A 13,031-nucleotide genomic window follows, 5' to 3' on the forward strand; every position below is an offset into this window, starting at 1 on the left:
GAAACATGTCACACTCAACAAACCAAAGGTTTTTAAGAGGCATGGAATAGCTTACGCACTGCAAAATTTTGTCTCGCTCAACCTCAACTGATATTTCACCTTCTTTAAAAGGTACCTTCATGATAATGAAAGCACCTGTATGACATAAACTAAAAAACAATACTGCAGAAAGCATATGAGGAGCTCAGATGCAAAAGCCACTAAATGCCACCTCCATCAATTACAGGATAATGATATTACCTTAATGCTCTTGACACGTATTACACGTTCATCAAATACTTTCGCATCAAATCCACTTATTCCTGGACTAAGGCCATTCAGAAATACCGGTTTGTTGGCAGAATCCTTTGAGAGTCTGATAAAAATGTGTGAAAAAACATGTTAGATGCACTTAGAGGGTTTTGCATCTGTGTTTTTTTTATATATCAAATTATCATATGACACACTTATGGCCAGGCTAATATTATGACTGAAACAACATAAGGGCTTGCGCTATGTATATGGAGAGATCCACAAGTGTTAATCTAAAAATTACACTCTTGGTTTAAAAGATGAGAGCAAAACTTTGGGAGGAATTTCATTTATGTTGTTCATTTATGTCCGGGCAGCTGAGCATCAGACGGCACTAGACAGACTTCCCCTCCTAACATTATATCCAGCATCTTATAGAAATAGGCTGACTATAAGTAGCACCACTGAAGAACCTGCTTCTGCAGACTTATTTAGATGCTGCCATCATTCCCGCTATCACTTTCACAGTAAGACAATGATAAATGGGTACATCGTTCAAAAATAAGTGACAAATGTGAGGGGAAGTGAAAACAAAAATGTGAAATGTTACTAACGCTGCTACAGTGTGTATATGTAGGGGGAATTATTATTATTTGCAGAATTTATAGTTCATGGGAAAATGAAAATACTTGCATAATTTACTTACCCTCATGCCATTCCAGATAGTATATGACTTTCAGGCCTCGTTTACACGTTAGGGTAACCCTTTTGAAAAACTGAGACAATTCCCTTCGTTTGCGCCCTTCGTTTACACCCAAATGGAGAATTCATTTACATTTATTCATTTAGCTGATGCTTTTATCCAAAGCGACTTACAATTGCTATAACTGAGTACGTTTACATGCACAGAATAAGCGGATAACTATCAAAAATCTGCTTATTATAAAAAACTGTTTTCATGCGTTTACATGCAAATCAATAAACCGGCTATGCAGACAACTGCATTTACATGATGGGACTTAGAGATTTGTCAGGTTTCTCGCAGGTAGTGACGTCATTGCCTATAGTACATAATAGTCGATCAAAAAGCCGACGGCAAATCTGTCTTTAGCTATATTGTTTTCTCTTTTCATGCCTCCAGAACCTGTAAATATAACATCAGATTTTTTCCGCAGTTTCCCTGCCAACTGCTTTAGTAGAGCGGAGACTTTCATGCGTTATTTTGCGCTTACTTCCGCGTCTGACATTTAACTTTCACACGTGGAGATATGCGCACATGGACATAACCGTGAGAAAGCCAGTTAAGATGTTTACATGCCACGCGAAATCGGGGTAATGAGCAAAAAACCACCGGTTCCGATCGTTTTTTGCTTACGCCGTTTAAGGGCTTTCCCCGATTAAAGAAAACCATTTAACGCGTTTACATGACCCCACGTGTTATCAGTTTATTAAGCATAATCAGCGTAAGACTGTGTATGTAAACGCACTCCATGTCAGAGGTCGCACGCCTCTGGAGCAACTAGGGGTTAAGTGTCTTGATCAGCAATAGCGACACAATAGTGTGTCACAGTGGATTCGAAGGTCTCTCACACCAAAGGCTTGTCTTATTCACCGCGCTATCACCACCCCCAGCCCCAGAAATCGTCCCTGAAACCAATTATTTCTAAAAACTGCGGCCAGAGTGGAGATTTTGAAAATCTTTGTTTGCACATTTGTATGTAAACTGAGACAAAAAGGGATTTTAGGCAGCCAACGTCACAGTATGCATAAAACCTCGCACCTACGTCAAAAGCTTGAGCTTCTCGTTACACCGCCCCCTTCAGGTTTGACATGCTCTTGACGGCATATATACACGGGTACGTATAAATGAACACTTTTCTGAAAACTAACATGTGTGCACAATGTGTATTAAAATAGCCGCCCACGTGTAAACGTAGCCTTATTCTTCAGCTGAACATTGAATTGTTGTCATATGCGCATTCTGTCACGTGACATGCAAGAACCAATGAGATTCGAAGTAATCGGTGTGCCTCCATATTTACTGAAATATAATGTACTTAAAACTAAACAAGATCAAAATATGAACTGCTGTCTCTCAAAAACATACAATTTCCCTATAGTAGACATTTATTATATAACTCACTTGATTCATTTAGATTACTTTAATAGTGTATGCATATGAATTCTGGAGCTTCAAAACATTGACCACCATTAATAGCATTATAAAGTTAGGAAGAGCCAGGATAGTATTTTATTTATCTAATATATATATCGAATGCAAGGACAATTTTAGTGGCTCCTCCTGGATATGTTGTTGACTGACTTAATGAGATGCAGGCACACTTAAAGGTATAGCGGAAGATTTTCCCGAATTATTTAAAAGAACCGCCCCTCCACATTTTTAAAAAAATGCACACGCGCCACACTCTACCTCCTCCCGAGAGGGAACGCCTGTTAAACGCGTGCACGAGAGCATGCAGGAGCCTAGTTCTTCTCTTCGCTCTGTTTACAAGTTGCTGTCGGCATGTTTACCGTGTCTGTGCGGTTCGTGACTTGTGCCAGGGCTAGCATCGCTAATCATAGCTTATATCAACTTTTACTAGCAGTGATTTTAAATGGATTTCTCCAAATAGCATGACAAAATGTACCTTTTCCAGTAGAAACTTTGCGTGGGAAGCCCAACCTGTCCTTTTAGCTCACGCCAGCGGCCAGCGTGTGAAATAGTCTCCCATAAACACTCTGATCTTGTTTCTTTCTTCATAGTCCTTTCTCTTCTTGTCATACAATTCGTAGACACTTTTTCTCTTGCGACCCTCAGACATTTTGAAAAAAAACCACAGTGAGAACGCGAGGTTCAATGAATTGTTGAAACCGTAGCACAACACACATACACGTGAAAGTGCGCATGTGCAGAAAGCGAACCTAGGGACGAGCACGTACGATGGTTATACGTCAACAATCATCAGAATGATTGACATCTGGGATGACCAATAATATAGGTGATCCACCCGGAAAACGAAAATCTTCCGCTATACCTTTAAGATTCCTCGACTTCTATACTATATGTCCTATACTGGTTGTATTTATGGTGGTACTAAACCATAAAAAAAATTTTCATAAATGCATGAGTGTTTAAAAAAATGCCAGAAAACATCTGATACAGTTATCCAAGGACAATGGTTATAGAGACAAAAGCTTGCTTACTGAACAATCCTCTAGTGTCTGAGGTTCCTGAGGGTAAATATGTGTTTGTGCATTTGATCATTCTGGTGCTAGATTACCAACATGATGCATTTTTTCAGACAACGTTGAAATTCCACAGTAAACGGCCCTGACGAGTCTGGTACATCCTGCTAAGATAGCATTCCAGACATGATCCGCATAACCTGTGTGTGACTGAGTGCACCTGGTGTGCTGAAAAATCAGCAAGAGCTCCAGGTTTAAAAGTTTTAGGTTTAAGTCTTAATCTTAATCTATCCTCAGAAAGATGCGCTTAATAATTTTAGTGACATCAGGAGGCCATAGTGATTGGTCAAACCATTACTCTTGAAGGTTTGATGCAGTAAAAAGATTTTCGAGTATATTACACTAAGCAAGACACTGACCAGGAGGAATAAGACGAAACTGTCACTCGGTTGATAAAACACTTCTGCCATATTCAACTGCACATTACAATACGCCATTAATCTTCAGACGCTACAGACGTCAAGCTTTTATGGACCTAATAGGCCAATATGGATCTTAGATTTAGATTTATTTTGACATGAACTAAAACAAGGCCATGAGGGGAAAACTTGTATGGGTTGTACTGTCATATGACTTGCCCAATTTCCAAAAATCATGCCTAATGTGGGAAGACGTCCCCTGGAAAAAATTTTGGAAAGCCGTGCTTTCAATGTTTCGCTTTCAGAATGACTAACACCAAAGTGCACAACATATTCAACAAACTGGACATCTGTCCAAAAGCCTCATTCAAATAATTAAAAATGTAAAAAAAAACGACAGCATTTTCCTAAACATCTCTTTTTATTTATGCAAATTTCAACATTTGAAAAAAATCCACAATGTTCTTGTGGCAATAACAAAAAGGTTAAATGGAAAACCATTTAATCCCATTAATTGTTTTTCAGTGTTGCAGATTTATGTAGCCAATGACTATACATGTACTGTAAATACCACCTATATTTTAAGACAAAATACTTGATTATGGTTTTCAGGTTTGTTCGAAATCATTTAATTGATGGTGAAGTTTCAGTCGCAATCATCTTCAATTCATTACTTCCCATAAGCGAAGGGGAATGCATTTTTGGCGAATGATGTGCACCCTAAATCTTTGCTGTAATCAAAATCAAAACTCATTACGTTTACATGCAACCAAATAATTAGATTGTAATCATATTTATGGCTTAATCCGATTAAATAGTCTTCATGTTAACACCTTCAATCGAATGCAAATTTTGATCATATTGAAAGGGGTGGTGTAGTCCGATCTGTGATCCGATCATCAGGAGAAAAGTATGCATGCACGTGTTTCAATCGTAGTATTTTCTCAATCAGATGCATAAATACCTTAAAGGCGGAGTCCACGATGTTTGAAAAACGCGTTGGAAAAGGAGATGGGCCGACTACAAAAATACACTTATAGCCAATAAAATCAAATCAAATGCCGGTTTGCGTATGTGTGGGGCGGGTCTATCAACAGAAGGTCCAGATTCTATTGGGGTAGGGGCGTGTTTGTTTAGGTGATTTCAAATATCAACATTGGCTTTCAAACATCATGGACTCCGCCTTTAAGCACATGCGCAGAACATTTGTGCTTAAGTCTACATCTTATATTTACTTCTTATTTACGCATCAGATGATTTTAGTCACAGAAGTGCAATAGCAAGGCAATGGCAACACGCTTTATTAAGGTACTTAAGTCACGCGTTCTACATTCTGCAGCATTCATGTGTACTTTTCATAACATTAAGCATTAAAATAGCTATGTGTCTTTCGAAAAGAGTGCCACTTTCTCCAACTCAACTTTGACTTTTTACATTTATAAAGCGAGAACTTGACAAAAGATGCTGTGTGCTGTGTTGCCAAGTCCTGGGCTACTTTTTTTACATTATTTTGCCTTTATTTGATAGACAGTAATTGAGAGACGACAGAAAAGTACAGGGTGGAGAGAGGGGTATGGGATCGGCAAAGGACCTCAAGCCGGGATTCGAACTCGGGTCGTCGGAAGTGCATCTGAACCATATGTCGGATGGTGTCTACTACACCATTGGCTCCGACAGATTTGGGCTACTTTTAACTGTTTCAGTGAGGTTGTTTTTCTGCAGGTTAAAGATCAAAGGATTTTGTAGTTATTTGTATTTGGGCTCTGAATAGTCTTTAGGATGCTTTTGGGCTAGTTTTGAATGTCCATTGGGTTGGTTTTGATACGCGAATCTGGCAACCCTGCCTGTGTGCTTGCAATGACGTTTGGTTCGGAATATATGGAATGTACATGTAAACAAACATTTTAATCAGATGGCAATGTTTAAGTTACATGTAAACTGTATTGTAGTAACCTGCAATTGGATTAAATTCAGTCGGATTGACAAAATGTTGTGCATGTAAACATAGCCATTGTGAAAAAATTTGTTACTAAAACTGTAGCTCTAATGCGTGTACCATTCACTTATTTTAATAACAATAAAACAAAAATTTTAATGAATCTGTAAAATATTTTTTTAAAATAAGAATACTTTAATGTTTCAATGTAATTATTTTGCTATCATCACACACAAAAAATTCTGGGTTATTTTCAAACCAGCGTTGGGTCAAAAAGGGACAATCTTATGCTGGGTTGTTTCAACCCATTGGTGGGTCAAATTTAAACATTTTCTGGGTTGATTTAACCCAATGGCTACGACTTGTCCCTTTTTGATGAAAATAACCCAGCATTTCTAGAGTGTAACGTTTCCTTGCAGGCCTATCGCCCAAAGTCTGAAATAAAAACCAGCTAGCTGCCTTTTTAAAGTATGATATGTTTAAAAAAAAAAAAATGAACATCATGGACGTTTTACTATACCACACAACTTTACAAATGATAAATCACTGAAATGCAGCATTTGGAGAGCCCATGACAATAAACCACAGCAAACACAATGCCTACACAAAGTTTAACATGTTGTCAATTCAAACCCTCCGAACAAACACACACTGCATGATACAAAGCCATGTTCACCGTCCCTTATTGAACAAAAAACTTAACCGACACAATGAAAACACCAAGAGAAGCAAAATAGCATTGAGGGGTTTGCGTTCATGTGAATAACCTTTTGGCGTTGGCAACACGGCTTCCACTTTCCAGAATAATTGAATTTGGTGTGCTTTGTGACCACGTATAAAGGCTTCCCTTTGCCAAGCAGCAGGCCTGGCTGCGGCCATTGCATAACAGAGCCTGTAAAGAATAAAGGAGTGACGCGGGGCCTGGGGATGGAGGGAGGGGAGACACGTGGGAACTGCTGCCTCCATTGGGCAGCTTTGTCTGGGGCCGAACACGGGCAGAGTCCCTCAGGCATTAGTGTGAGCATGCCTGACATTGCACTCATTCCTCAGTCACAAAAGCTTCCCCACAGAATCAGGAGCAAGTGGACGGAGGAGCTCAGACTCTTTGGAAGCCACCGTAGGAAGCCTGCAAACGCAGACTATGTTTGCTGTTTACACGACTATTGTCTTATTGAGGTGAAACGCGCCCTTCCTGCCACAAAGCCCGTCTTCGCAAAAACAAGACAATACTGAGATTGCATGAAAAAATGTTTTTTTTTAAACATTATACTGTAGAACTCTTAGGACTTTTTAGCACATCAAATACTGAGCGAACTCTTGTTTCAAATTGAGTAAAACCTCAACTGGCTAAAATCTGAAGTGTGTAATTGTTATGTCAAACAATTTTTTCCTTTTCAAACATAATATGCACAAACAAACGTAAGCTAAATTCAGCGAAAACATGTTGGCACTGTTGCTCTTTAACCTGACCAGCTAGACACGGCAACGCTTACTGACTCCATTGGCGTGATTTTGATGCAGTACTATCTGTGTGGCCGACCAATGACAGATGACGAGTAAGCCGCACTATGGAAATTAGTATAAAAACAACAGTGTGGTATCGTAGATTAATTTTAACTACTTATTGTTTACAGCCTCCTTCTTCTGGAGGTAAAAATGTACAAATTTGCTTTCACAGCGCAGAGAGAGAGCAGAGCGTCTTCTCGACGTGCAACTATCTACAGGGTTTGTGTATTCAAAACTACATAGAACGCACTGCAAGGCATGACATAGCAACTTTACGATAAAAAGAAATTCGAACTCTGGATGACTCGTTCCAGCGACTATTTCTTTTGAAAGACAATAACTTGAGATATTCACTTTCAGCTTTGCAGACTGTTTACATTCACTTAAAACCACCAGACAAACAGCATGCAAGGTAATTTTCATGATAGCATAATGTGTGTTTTTAGACAAAACCTATATGACACAAAAATGTTCTTAAGTTTGTCCGTCTACAGTGACATAAACTTCTCTAATAAATTTTCACTATAATAATACTGAGGCATTTGCACACTTAAAGGGATAGTTCACCCCCAAGATTATCTCAACATTTATTCACCCTCACCTCATTTAAAATCTGTATATGGCTCTTTTATCTGTGGAACACAAGAGAAGATATTTCAAGAAATGTCTCACTGGTTTGGTGTCCATACAATGTAAGGCAATGGGCTCAGTGTTGTTTGGTTACCAGAGTTCTTCAAAATATATTATTTTGTGTTCTGCAAAAGAAAGTCATAAAGATTTGTAATGACATGAAAGGTTGACTCTCTCATTAAAGGGACTCAATTTTTTTTAATATGCAAATTTCCAGCTCCCTAGAGTTAAACATTTGATTTTTGCTGTTTTGGAATGCATTCAGCTGATCTCTGGGTCTGGCGGTACAACTTTTAGCATAGCTTAGCACAATCCATTGAATCTGATTAGACCATTAGCATTGCGCTAAAAATAACCAAAGAGTTTCGTTATTTTTCCTATTTAAAACTTGACTCTTGACTGTAGTTACATCGTGTACTAAAGGGCTCGTTATAGTTGTGCGTAGGTTCTACGGCATAGCCGCGATGGCGTAGGTTCCGCGTCGGTTTTAATTTATACTTTTGCGTCGGTGTATGCGTCGACGTGCAAACACACGCGCAGACCGCTGGTAGGCAGTAACCACGCGTGTAATCACAGTAGCAGCGCGAACGTCAAAGAAGAAGAAGCTTAGCAAGCTAACCCACAAAGAAAGAAGTAACAGCAACTTGTTGTGTATAATTTGAGAAGACCAGCAATGATGGAAGTAAATAAACAGTGACTTTTGATGCAGTTTGAGTTAAATCACTTCTCAACTTGGCTCATATTTGTTTTCACCGTCACAAACGGAAATACCTATGACACAGGTTTTTTTAGCTGACGGGAGGGGTTCTGGTGGACCAATCACAGCGCTTGCGGTCCGTGTAGATCTGACGCGCTGTTAAAATTTTTGCGAGGTGCACGTCAGGCTACGCACAGGCTACGGATAGCCTACACCGTAGCTAAGGCGTAGAACTTACGCACGACTATAAATCTTATGGCTTAAGACCAACAGAAAATTAAAAGGGGGCTATTTTCGGGCACGGCGTAATATCATTGCGCCTCCTGCAGCCATGTTACGGTAGCAAAGTCCTTGGTTATATTACGCTAGAATGAGAGTCATATCTGTCTAGAAAATCGCAACTTTTCATTTTCCGTCAGTCTTAGTGCACGATGCAACTACAGAAGAGTCAAGTTTTAAATGGGAAAAGTATTGAAACTCTTTGGTTATTTTTTAGCACGATGCTAATGGTCTAATCAGATTCAATGGATTATTCACTGAAAAAAATTATTCATTGAATTTAATACATTTTTTTAAGGTAAGTGGTTGCAATCAATTTATTTAAGCTATATTTAAACAAAAGTTTTATATTTTATTTTACTAATCTTTTTTGTTTAAATGTAGCTTAAATAAATTGATTGCAACCACTTACCTTAAAAAATTGAGTAAATTTAATGACTTTTCAGTGTAAGCCATGCTAAAAGTGGTGCCACCAGACCTGGAGATTGGCTGAATGGATTCCAAAACTGTACAAATCAAACATTTAACTCTAGGGGAAAGAAAGAAAATATTAAGGATTTTTATTTTGAAAAACTATTGTGCATTAAAAATTGAATAGCCTAAAAAAGTAGGATCATTTGCGTATAATACTCAGATTAACTATTGAAGTGTGTCGAGTAAGAATAGATGGGCAGGTGCTGGAAGATGGCCCTGTTTCACAGAGAAGCTCCAGTGGTTTCCCAGGTGACTGTGCAGTGAATTAACACACTCATTCCAGTTTTCACTACAAGCTGTCACCTTGCCTGAAAAAACCAAAAACTCATGTTTATTGGTGCACAGTTGCTGCTTAAACAAGTAGGTGGTGTGAAACATGATGGACATGATCAAATCCACATTATATAAACAGAGTTTTAAAGAATTAAATTCCAATTAACATTTTTTCCATCGTTTCGAGAGTAGAGATACAGTAATGTTCTATATTTCTGTCAAAGACTGCAGATTTTGATGCCCAATTCCGATTTGTTGACTATACGATTTTCTATAGACATTATCTTTTAAAAGTGACCCATATCCAATAACTGCATTTATAAAATAACCTGGGCAAAACTATCTAGGCCAGAAATATTGACCTGGAAAACATAAGCAGGAAGGGCAGTAAAACGGCACAATAAGCAATGGATGCAGACAAAATAATTATGCGAGGTTTATATACAATATTATACAGCTTTATTTTGTAACAAGACTATGTTGAACAAGTAATGTGATTGCAACTCGTTGACCCGAGTTGATGAACATTTGCCAGTGTTGCTTTTTCAATGACGTATGTCATGCATTGACAGGTGAATATCGTATTTTCGTGCTTATGTGGCAGATGCAAATGCATATTAAATCATATCACATTTTTTCCACGCATGAAAATCGATAAATACATGCGCTTTTTCCTGCTTACATGTTTGTTTGTCATCCAATCTGCTCCACATGGAGAAAAAGTCGGAATTTAGTGACTTGAACCATGCAGTATGGATGCAACCAATAGTAAAGTATCACAAAGAAAGGTTACCCAAAAACAATAAAATGCATGTCTTTAAAACTGACAAATAAGACACTGCTTCTTTCTCCTTAACTGCGTAAAAATATGTAAAAGTAAGCATAATGTGGCATGTGGGTTTAAATAACATGAGAAAACTTGGTTGGGAAACATTGACATAAACTATTAGTAATATCAGTTGAGGATAAATTTTGTTTTACGAGTTTGCATTAACATGTAATCAAAAGGGTAACATGATAATAAAACATATTTGGCGTGCTGTCCGTGGGGAGAGCTCTGAGCTCGGAATATTAGCCCAAACCCAGAGTAGTCCCCATTTAATTGGGATAGATGTACCAGCTGAGGGTGGAGGAGAGATGAGGTGAGGGATGGCTCTATAGAGACCTATTCGTGCTGATTGGTTGGATTACATTATCATGCTCCTCCCAAACTTAGTTAAATAAACTTCATTTATTATTTAGCCTTTTTGCCAGAAAAGCAAAACAGCATTTGCCATTAATATTTGCTCAGCAGAATAAAGATGATGGGAAAAGAAAATATGGTGGCGGGGGTTCGGACATTAGCTGGATTCACTATTGCACTAACCAACAGATCAATGTCCACATCAACATTACAACTTTTTACTGTCATCCTGACATGAAAATATGAGATTTCTCAGAATCTAGGAAGCTTCACATTACAAGAGCACATCACATGACTGAGAAGAGCCCTCAAGCAGATCAGGTTTTTCTTATCTAGATTTATTTTATCATCTTCAGCTAGTTACTCCATTCTGTCTTCTAAACAAAAAAGGAAAAGGGGAAGAAGGGTGCGATGGATGCTTTTGATTAAAAATGAAATAAGCCAAAACAAGCATGACATACATAAGTTAAACGTATTCACTTTGCATGGGACGCTGCCGTTTCCATGGATACAAACCTTACGATGAATAACTTATGTTACTTTTTAAGAGGTTCACAACCATGTGTCATTTTTTGTTCTTTTTACTACCCGAAATGCGGCGAAAAACATGTAGTAGACATAAGTGTTGGAATTTCAACAATGATACTAAGTCCCCTGAGAAACTGTAGGACAATGACATCATCCAGTAAAACTGTGACATGTAATGACATAATCTGAATTACATTTGAGGTTGAAAGCTCACAGTTTTGATAAACAAGCATCTGTATCAATTAAGATGATGAAAGAGTTAGAACTGTCCCAAAGACATCAAATCCCCACCAAATTTAATTCACAAAAGCCCTATAATGAATTCTGTGTGCCTAAAATGAGTCCGACTGAAAGCCTGGTTTTTATGCTGGTGAAAATACAGACCTCACAAAGCACATCCACACTGCTTTCCCAGCGGCCCAACTAGCATTCCATACATATTTCCACATGGAACTCTTGGAGCTACAGTTCAATTCTCTCTTTCATTTGAACACTGTTTACATTATGCGACCACTTAAAAAAATAAAGGCAAAAATACCAGGCTTTTAATAACTAAACTATGCTAAATAGTGGGCTATTTCTCGAAACTGCAATAAAGGTGTCCGCTGAACGTTTCTTGTCGATTTTCAAACATTTTGTCATTTTCAGGATAAAAAACACACGAGTTTCACATTTTCACATAGGCAAAGATTTATCTAGATTTAGATAAAACGTATGCAGGTGTCACAGAGGCAAATGCATAATGTAAACATGTGTTATATTTGACCGACAAAGTAAACTGTGCGTGCAGGATTGGTAATGAAAGATTAATTAAATCATACATAAAAAGGCCCAAGCTTACACCACAAACAATCTGTCCTTATCAATATTGACCAGGTCAATAAATGTATATTCAAAACCTAATATAGCCATAATTAATATCTGTCACCTATTACAGACATTAACTGAACAATCTTGATATTTGTTTTTTTTTTATAGAGATGCTGCTGACAAATCATCAAATCAACAACTGAGGGGTTAAAAGTGTGCACACTATAAAGTACTGACAAATAGAAACTTGTGGGATAAAACTTGATAAATATTAATTGACAAAAAGTACATCTATAAACGTATTATATTATTCTTAATTCTCCATATGGTTAGTTATAAATGGTAGCCTAGCCTACTATTAGTCAAATGCAACACTGTGACTGACATGCTCTGTCAGGTATTACACATTAGTTATTGAGTGACTGGTTTATGACCCATATGACATTTAAATATAATTAAAATCATTTTGATCATCAACAACAGTATTACCACATGTATGTATGCTGTTTCATACAAACTCCAACCAAACAGCAATAGACAAGACGCATAGATTCCTAGAAACATAATTAGTATGTAAACACTACAATACTGTTATATAAAACAACAATTAACTAAAGTGATGTGTGGTAAAATAGCTTTGAGGGTAAACATTCATTGATGGACAAACTTGGACATCTCACATAATGTGAGTGAAAATTGTCATGACAAGTTCATAGTAAGAATAAAAACGAAAACTATGAAACAGAATCAAGCCATACAGAAGAATGGCACAGTCTATAAAAATCCTTTACATCCACTAAACCAACATTATTACTTTACACAGACACATTGTTAGATCTGCTCAATGTGACATTGTATCAGCTCTGGACTCTGGAATGA

At 37.7% G+C, this 13,031-nt stretch overlaps 1 protein-coding gene across 2 annotated transcripts in view; it reads right to left on the reverse strand.

The window, feature by feature from the left end:
• wwc3 (WWC family member 3) overlaps nt 1-13,031 on the reverse strand; it is a 59,681-nt gene that overhangs the window by 46,103 nt on the left and 547 nt on the right. The gene's annotated exons all lie outside the window — the stretch shown is intronic.

The sequence above is a fragment of the Misgurnus anguillicaudatus genome, chromosome 8 (assembly GCF_027580225.2).
Source record: "Misgurnus anguillicaudatus chromosome 8, ASM2758022v2, whole genome shotgun sequence".
NCBI classification, from domain to species: domain Eukaryota; kingdom Metazoa; phylum Chordata; class Actinopteri; order Cypriniformes; family Cobitidae; genus Misgurnus; species Misgurnus anguillicaudatus.